Below are 8688 nucleotides of genomic sequence, written 5' to 3'. Positions count from 1 at the left end.
TAATTTGGGTGCAGCGTTGTATGACCGTGCAATTGACAGTTAAAGTACGCAACGTACCACAAAAAAATGGCCTGGTCAGGAAGGGGGGTAAATCCTCTGGAGGGCAAGTGGTTAAAAACCAGCTTACAGTCAAACAAAACACTGATAAAAATGCATCAAAAACACAATACTTACATTGTTGGTGTAGTTTCATTGAAGTCTTTTATACGAAAAATGCAATCTGTTGCACTCAGTCCCTGGCTCTTTCAAAAATCTGCGCTTGCTGAAAACGCACAGATGTGAAATAGATCTATAAGAAATCATGCTAAATGAACTGTAGTGCGTTTCTGAAAACTAGAAAATGCACTGAAGTGTGAACGAGGGTAAGAGTTGATTAGAGGTGCAAATACTCAGTCTTTTCAGATTTATGATTTTTTTTTTTTAGCAATAAAAAAATAGCTTATTAATTGTATATTTAATATCCTTGAATGGGCAGAGAATAGAATATTAAAAATAAAATTCAGAAAATGAGACACACATGAGCAAACAGCATTGAAAATAACACATAAAACATGCAGAAAAAGCATGTTTATTGCTTCTGGGGATGGATAAAACATGTGGACCATACTACCTCCCCCTCAAAAAAAATAGATGGGACATGTTTAGTTTAAAGAGGTCAACCGTTGCATCTTACTTAATTAGCACAGGTAGGATTTGGATGATTAAACCTTCAAAAACGCATAACCGTGCTGGATTATGAATTATGAGACTGAAGGTAAGAGTCATGGTTTCAGCTGTTGTTCTGCTGTATGAAGAGACCAAACACCAATGTTTTATACCTAGCAGAACCATTGTAACATTATGATTAGAGATGAGCGAATCGAACATGGCGAAGTGGAATTCGTTTCGAAGATTAGGAAAAATTAGATTCGCGCCGAATCCGAAAATTAGCAAACTTCGGATGCACGAATCGAATTTTCCCAAAAATGGCGGTGACATGTGTGGCGACGGAGCGGGGATCTCTGGGAAGGCGCGCAGACAAGGCGCGCTGACCCATAATGCATTCATTCATGACATGTGATCGCATTAGCCAATCAGCAGCCAGCCAGCCAGCACTGTGTAATGGTGGAGCTATAAATTGCGGCCATCTTACAATTCTCCATTAGCCTCCGGTCATTCAAGAGAGACAGCCTGTCTGTATTAGGGACAGAGTTAGGGCCAGAGAGACTTTAGGGCCACAGAATCGTTACTTAGGGACACAGAATCGTTACTTAGGGACACAGAATCGTTACTCAGGGACACAGAATTGTTACTCAGGGACACAGAATTGTTACTCAGGGAAAGACACAGAATTGTTACTCGGGGACACAGAATTGTTACTCGGGAACACAGAATTGTTACTGAGGGACACAGAATCGTTACTGAGGGACACAGAATCGTTACTCAGGGACACAGAATTGTTACTCAGGGACACAGAATTGTTACTCAGGGACACAGAATTGTTACTCAGGGACAGAAACAGAATTGTTACTCAGGGACACAGAATTGTTACTCAGGGACACAGAATTGTTACTCAGGGACACAGAATTGTTACTCAGGGACACAGAATTGTTACTCAGGGACACAGAATTGTTACTCAGGGACACAGAATTGTTACTGAGGGACACAGAATCGTTACTCAGGGACACATAATCGTTACTCAGGGACACAGAATTGTTACTCAGGGACACAGAATTGTTACTCAGGGACACAGAATCGTTACTGAGGGACACAGAATCGTTACTCAGGGACACAGAATCGTTACTCAGGGACACAGAATTGTTACTGAGGGACACAGAATCGTTACTCAGGGACACAGAATCGTTACTCAGGGACACAGAATCGTTACTGAGGGACACAGAATCGTTACTCAGGGACACAGAATCGTTACTCAGGGACACAGAATCGTTACTCAGGGACACATAATCGTTACTCAGGGACACAGAATTGTTACTCAGGGACACAGAATTGTTACTCAGGGACACAGAATAGTTACTCAGGGACACAGAATTGTTACTCAGGGACACAGAATTGTTACTCAGGGACACAGAATTGTTACTCAGGGACACATAATCGTTACTCAGGGACACAGAATTGTTACTGAGGGACACAGAATTGTTACTCAGGGACACAGAATAGTTACTTAGGAACACAGAATTGTTACTCAGGGACACAGAATTGTTACTCAGGGACAGACACAGAATTGTTACTCAGGGACACAGAATTGTTACTCAGGGACACAGAATCGTTACTCAGGGACACAGAATTGTTACTCAGGGACACAGAATTGTTACTCAGGGACACAGAATTGTTACTGAGGGACACAGAATCGTTACTGAGGGACACAGAATTGTTACTCAGGGACACAGAATTGTTACTGAGGGACACAGAATCATTACTCAGGGACACAGAATCGTTACTCAGGGACACAGAATAGTTACTCAGGGACACAGAATCGTTACTGAGGGACACAGAATCGTTACTGAGGGGCACAGAATCGTTACTCAGGGACACAGAATTGTTACTCAGGGACACAGAATCGTTACTCAGGGACACAGAATTGTTACTCAGGGACAGACACAGAATTGTTACTCAGGGACACAGAATTGTTACTCAGGGACACAGAATCGTTACTGAGGGACACAGAATCGTTACTGAGGGACACAGAATTGTTACTCAGGGACACAGAATTGTTACTCAGGGACAGACACAGAATTGTTACTCAGGGACACAGAATTGTTACTCAGGGACACAGAATTCTTACTGAGGGACACAGAATCGTTACTCAGGGACACAGAATTGTTACCCAGGGACACAGAATTCTTACTCAGGGACAGACACAGAATTGTTACTCAGGGACACAGAATTGTTACTCAGGGACACAGAATTGTTACTCAGGGACACAGAATCGTTACTGAGGGACACAGAATCGTTACTGAGGGACACAGAATCATTACTCAGGGACACAGAATCGTTTCTCAGGGACACAGAATCGTTACTCAGGGACACAGAATTGTTACTCAGGGACACAGAATCGTTGAATTAAAGAGTATGTCAGACAACACGCAGAGGAGTGGCAGAGGAGGCAATGTTTCAGGAGCGAGCAGACGTGGCAGCAGAGGAAGGGGTCGAGGCAGCACTAGTCGCAGCCAGAGGCCAGTGCTCCCGGTGTCATCCAGCGGTCGTGTCTCCACTGACAACCCTGCCGTCATCGATTGGTTGGCTCGGTCGTCTTCCTCTTCCCAGGTCACCTCTGACACCTACAGCCAACGGTCGGTGGGTACGTCAGACACAACCGTTAGTTGGCATGGCCCGGGAGCAAGCCCACTGAAATCACGTGTCCTCTACCTGCCCCTGTCCTTTGGTGTTCCCTCACCAAGCGAAGTATCGCATGCTGTGGGCTCAGCCCCACTGTACAGTGAGGAAGAGCTAACAGAGGGCGGTCAGGAACGGGGGGAGACATCCGCCTCTTCAGCAGCCAGGCGAAGAAGTACTGGCGAGGAGAGTGGCTCGGTAGCTGGTCTAGAGACAGGTCTGTCTCCTGACCCACACGCAGCCGAGGGGGCTAAAAGTGAGGCGGAGACCCTAATTGATGATGATGAGGCTGATCGCACTTGGCAGCCTCGTCGTCATCTGCCAGGCCCGTAATCTGCCATGGTCCCCCGTACCGACTCCTCATGCTGCTGCCAGGTCCAGAGTGTGTCATGGGTCCCTGTACGGCCTCCCATTGCTGCTGTCTCCATCGCCACACTCTGCCATGTGCCACTTTCAGGTCTCCTCACACTGCTGGTGGGTTCCATTTTGTCATAGGGTGCTGGCAGATTACGGGCCTCCCATTGCTGCTGCCAGGCCCGTAATCTGTCATGGGCCCCTGTACCGCCTCCTCATGCTGCTGCCAGGTCCAGAGTCTCTCATGGGTCCCTGTACGGCCTCCCATTGCTGCTGTCTCCATCGCCACACTCTGCCATGTGCCACTTTCAGGTCTCCTCACACTGCTGGTGGGTTCCATTTTGTCATAGGGTGCTGGCAGATTACGGGCCTCCCATTGCTGCTGCCAGGCCCGTAATCTGTCATGGGCCCCTGTACCGCCTCCTCATGCTGCTGCCAGGTCCAGAGTCTCTCATGGGTCCCTGTACGGCCTCCCATTGCTGCTGTCTCCATCGCCACACTCTGCCATGTGCCACTTTCAGGTCTCCTCACACTGCTGGTGGGTTCCATTTTGTCATAGGGTGCTGGCAGATTACGGGCCTCCCATTGCTGCTGCCAGGCCCGTAATCTGCCATGGGCCCCCTTACCGACTCCTCATGCTGTGACGTTGCAACAAGGTGGAATTCAACCCTACATATGTTAGACCGCCTTTACGAACAGCGAAAGGCCATCACCGATTTCCTGATGTTACAAGCGGATAAAGGTACTCCCCTGTGTAACTTAGATGTCAGCCATTGGCAGCTCATGCGTGACACCTGCCGCTTGCTCAGGCCCTTTGAGGAGGCCACGCTATTCGTGAGTCGGCAGGACTATGGGATGAACGACGTTGTTCCTCTGTTGCACGTCCTGGAACAAATGCTGTTAACAATGGCTGGTCAGGGTGCGGTAGACGTGGCGCACAGATCTCAACGCCACATGACCCCTGTGGGGGCAGGACAGGAAGAAGAGGAGGAGGTAGAGGAGGACATTGGTGCTCAGGAATTATTGAGTGAAATGGGTGGTTTTTCCACTCAGCGGACAGGAGTGGAGGAGCAGGAGCATCTGGTAGAGGAGGAGGAGGAGACAGAGGACCCAGACGCACCGTGGCAGTATGCTGTGGAGATGGAGGCAGGAAGTCCCTCGCATTCCTTGGCACAAATGGCCCATAGCATGCTCGGTTGCTTGCGTAGCGACAGCCGAATAATAACCATCAGACAGAGGGATGACTTTTGGCTGTCCACCTTGTTGGACCCTCGCTACCGTTCAAAAATGGTGGCCTTTTTCACACCTGCTGAGAGGGAGGCCAAAATAAAGTACTATAAAAACCACCTATGTAGTCAGTTGGTCTCTGCCTTTGTGCGCCAACGTCCATCCTCAGACACTGTGGGCCCTGTGCGCTCGCGTTCCGCTGCCATGGCAGCAGGGGAGGGGTGGGGTGGTAGGAGCAGTGGCAGCTCCACCAGCAGCGGCTGCCTCAGTCTGTAGTCGATGATGAGTAGCTTTCTTCACCAGCGCAGTGAGGAAACTACTAACCAGACGCAGCAGCAGCAGCATCAGGTGGACCTGGAGCAGGACCTCAAACAACAGGCTTGGGCCTACTTGGACAGCACCCTGCCAACCGAGGTAGACAATCCCCTTGACTACTGGGCAACGAAACTTGACCTTTGGCCCCAACTAGCTGAATTTGCCCTTGAAAGGCTGTCATGCCCGGCCAGTAGCGTGGCATCGGAGCGCGTGTTTAGTGCGGCAGGAGGTATTGTAACTCCGCGGAGGACACGACTGTCCACCCAAAGTGTGGAGAGACTCACGTTTGTGAAAATGAATCAGGCGTGGATTAGTCTGGATTTCAAACCACCAGTTCCTGACACAACTGACTAAATCCGCCATGAATCATGCCCCAAACATGTTATTATTTTTAACATAGGCCTCTGTATGGCCTTCAATTTAAGCTGCTTACGCTTCGCCACTCTGCCATGGGCCCCTGTACTGCCTCCTCTTGCTGCTGCCAGGTCCAGAGTGTGTCATGGGTCCCTGTACGGCCTCCCATTGCTGCTGTCTCCATCGCCACACTCTGCCATGTGCCACTTTCAGGTCTCCTCACACTGCTGGTGGGTTCCATTTTGTCATAGGGTGCTGGCAGATTACGGGCCTCCCATTGCTGCTGCCAGGCCCGTAATCTGCCATGGGCCCCCGTACCGACTCCTCATGCTGCTGCCAGGCCCGTAATCTGCCATGGGCCCCCGTACCGACTCCTCATGCTGCTGCCAGGCCCGTAATCTGTCATGGGCCCCTGTACCGCCTCCTCATGCTGCTGCCAGGTCCAGAGTGTGTCATGGGTCCCTGTACGGCCTCCCATTGCTGCTGCCAGGCCCGTAATCTGCCATGGGCCCCCGTACCGACTCCTCATGCTGCTGCCAGGCCCGTAATCTGTCATGGGCCCCTGTACCGCCTCCTCATGCTGCTGCCAGGTCCAGAGTGTGTCATGGGTCCCTGTACGGCCTCCCATTGCTGCTGTCTCCATCGCCACACTCTGCCATGTGCCACTTTCAGGTCTCCTCACACTGCTGGTGGGTTCCATTTTGTCATAGGGTGCTGGCAGATTACGGGCCTCCCATTGCTGCTGCCAGGCCCGTAATCTGCCATGGGCCCCCGTACCGACTCCTCATGCTGCTGCCAGGCCCGTAATCTGTCATGGGCCCCTGTACCGCCTCCTCATGCTGCTGCCAGGTCCAGAGTGTGTCATGGGTCCCTGTACGGCCTCTCATTGCTGCTGTCTCCATCGCCACACTCTGCCATGTGCCACTTTCAGGTCTCCTCACACTGCTGGTGGGTTCCATTTTGTCATAGGGTGCTGTATGGCCTCCCATTGCTGCTGCCAGGCCCGTAATCTGCCATGGGCCCCCGTACCGACTCCTCATGCTGCTGCCAGGCCCGTAATCTGTCATGGGCCCCTGTACCGCCTCCTCATGCTGCTGCCAGGTCCAGAGTCTCTCATGGGTCCCTGTACGGCCTCCCATTGCTGCTGTCTCCATCGCCACACTCTGCCATGTGCCATTTTCAGGTCTCCTCACACTGCTGGTGGGTTCCATTTTGTCATAGGGTGCTGGCAGATTACGGGCCTCCCATTGCTGCTGCCAGGCCCGTAATCTGCCATGGGCCCCCGTACCGACTCCTCATGCTGCTGCCAGGCCCGTAATCTGTCATGGGCCCCTGTACCGCCTCCTCATGCTGCTGCCAGGTCCAGAGTGTGTCATGGGTCCCTGTACGGCCTCCCATTGCTGCTCTCTCCATCGCCACACTCTGCCATGTGCCACTTTCAGGTCTCCTCACACTGCTGGTGGGTTCCATTTTTTCATAGGGTGCTGTATGGCCTCCCATTGCTGCTGCCTCCACCGCCACACTGTGGCTCCACACTCTGGTTTTGGCCCCGTGACTGCCCAAATGAGTGAAGTGTGCGGTGATTCTAAGATCGACGGCACTCATCTGCATGTCATACTGACTGACAGTATTATTTCTCTTCCCCAGCAGACTCCAAGTGCATTTAAATTAAAGGTACAGTGTTCTGCACTAATATAAAGGCTCTCTGAAGCCTAGAAACACCTTTTTTATAAGTTAAATTCGCAGCGAATATATTCGACTCGAATCAAATTTATTCCGCAAATTCGCCGAATCAGCCGAATCAAATTTTTGAATAATTCGCTCATCTCTAATTATGATGTACACTGATCTGTTGTGGGTCTGGTGCATTTTTGAAAATCCTGCTTGCTTCATTTTTTTGGTGCAGGTTTGGTGTGGTGAAAAAAAAAAAGCACCAAAAACGTACCTCCCCATTGAAATCAATGGAAAACATGGCACAAAACACATCAATAAAGCACCCGCATTGAGTATTTTATGTGTTTTTTTAGTCCTGTAAAAAATAATACAGTAAAAACATGGTGTCCGAGTTGTGTTTTTGCTGTGGATAAGTTTGAAAGTAGCCCTAGATGATCGGTTGCACATACTGTATGTGAAGGGTTTCAGTCTGGCAAACTTGACAAACAACAGAGTTCTGTCTTTGCCAAACTGTTCTGTCAATTCTGTCTTGTGTTTCAATCTCTGTAGTAGGTGATTCATTACACTGTAGGTAGTGAGCACAGGAATCTCTATACGCTTTGTACACAGTGCAGAGGTCTTCCTCATATTATTTCTTCTTCTGGTTGAATGTTTTTAGCTTTTAGGCTTCATGCACAATGAGTGTTTAACCACTTGCGTTACTGAGGATTTACCCCCCCCCCCCTTCCTGACCAGGACATTTTTTGCCATACGGCGCTGCGTTACTTTAACTGACAATTGCACAATCATGCAACGCTGCACCCAAATGAAATGTATGTCCTTCCACAAATGGAGCTTTCTTTTGGTGGTATTTCATTGCCTCTGTGTTTTTATTTTTTGCGCTATAAACAAAAAAAGCCCGACATTTTTGAGGAACAAAAACTATTTTTGACTTTTTGCTGTAAAACATATCCAGTAAAAAAAATTTAAAAAAATCAAATTTTGTCATAAATTTATTCCAAAATGTATTCTGCAACATGTCTTTGCTACAAAAAAAATCCCAATACGTGTAAATTAACTGGTTTACATGAAAGTTATAGTGTCTACAAATGGTGGTATATATACTGGATTTTTTCTTTTATACTAGTAATAACGTCAATCAGTGACTTATAGTGGGAATGCGGCAGGCATTCTGACACTGGGGGGGGGACTGACTGTCACTGACATCACCAGTGACACTAATGCAGTGATCAGTGCTAATAAAACTCACCGACACTGTACTAATGACACTAGACAGGAAGGGGTCAACATCTGGGACGATCAAAGTGTTAACTGTGTGTGCTTTATTGTGTCATCCCATTGCTTTGTATTGCCCGGTGGGGAATCACTGGCCAGGACCCAGTGATCAACATCTGAGGCCATCAATGGCGTCCCCTCCCTCCCCCCCGAAAT

The sequence above is a fragment of the Staurois parvus genome, unplaced genomic scaffold (genome assembly GCF_062004578.1).
Source record: "Staurois parvus isolate SC_StPar_1 unplaced genomic scaffold, SC_StPar_1.0 ptg000306l, whole genome shotgun sequence".
Classification (NCBI taxonomy): domain Eukaryota; kingdom Metazoa; phylum Chordata; class Amphibia; order Anura; family Ranidae; genus Staurois; species Staurois parvus.
The sequence above is the reverse complement of the archived record's forward strand: the minus strand, read 5'-3'. Positions refer to the sequence as shown.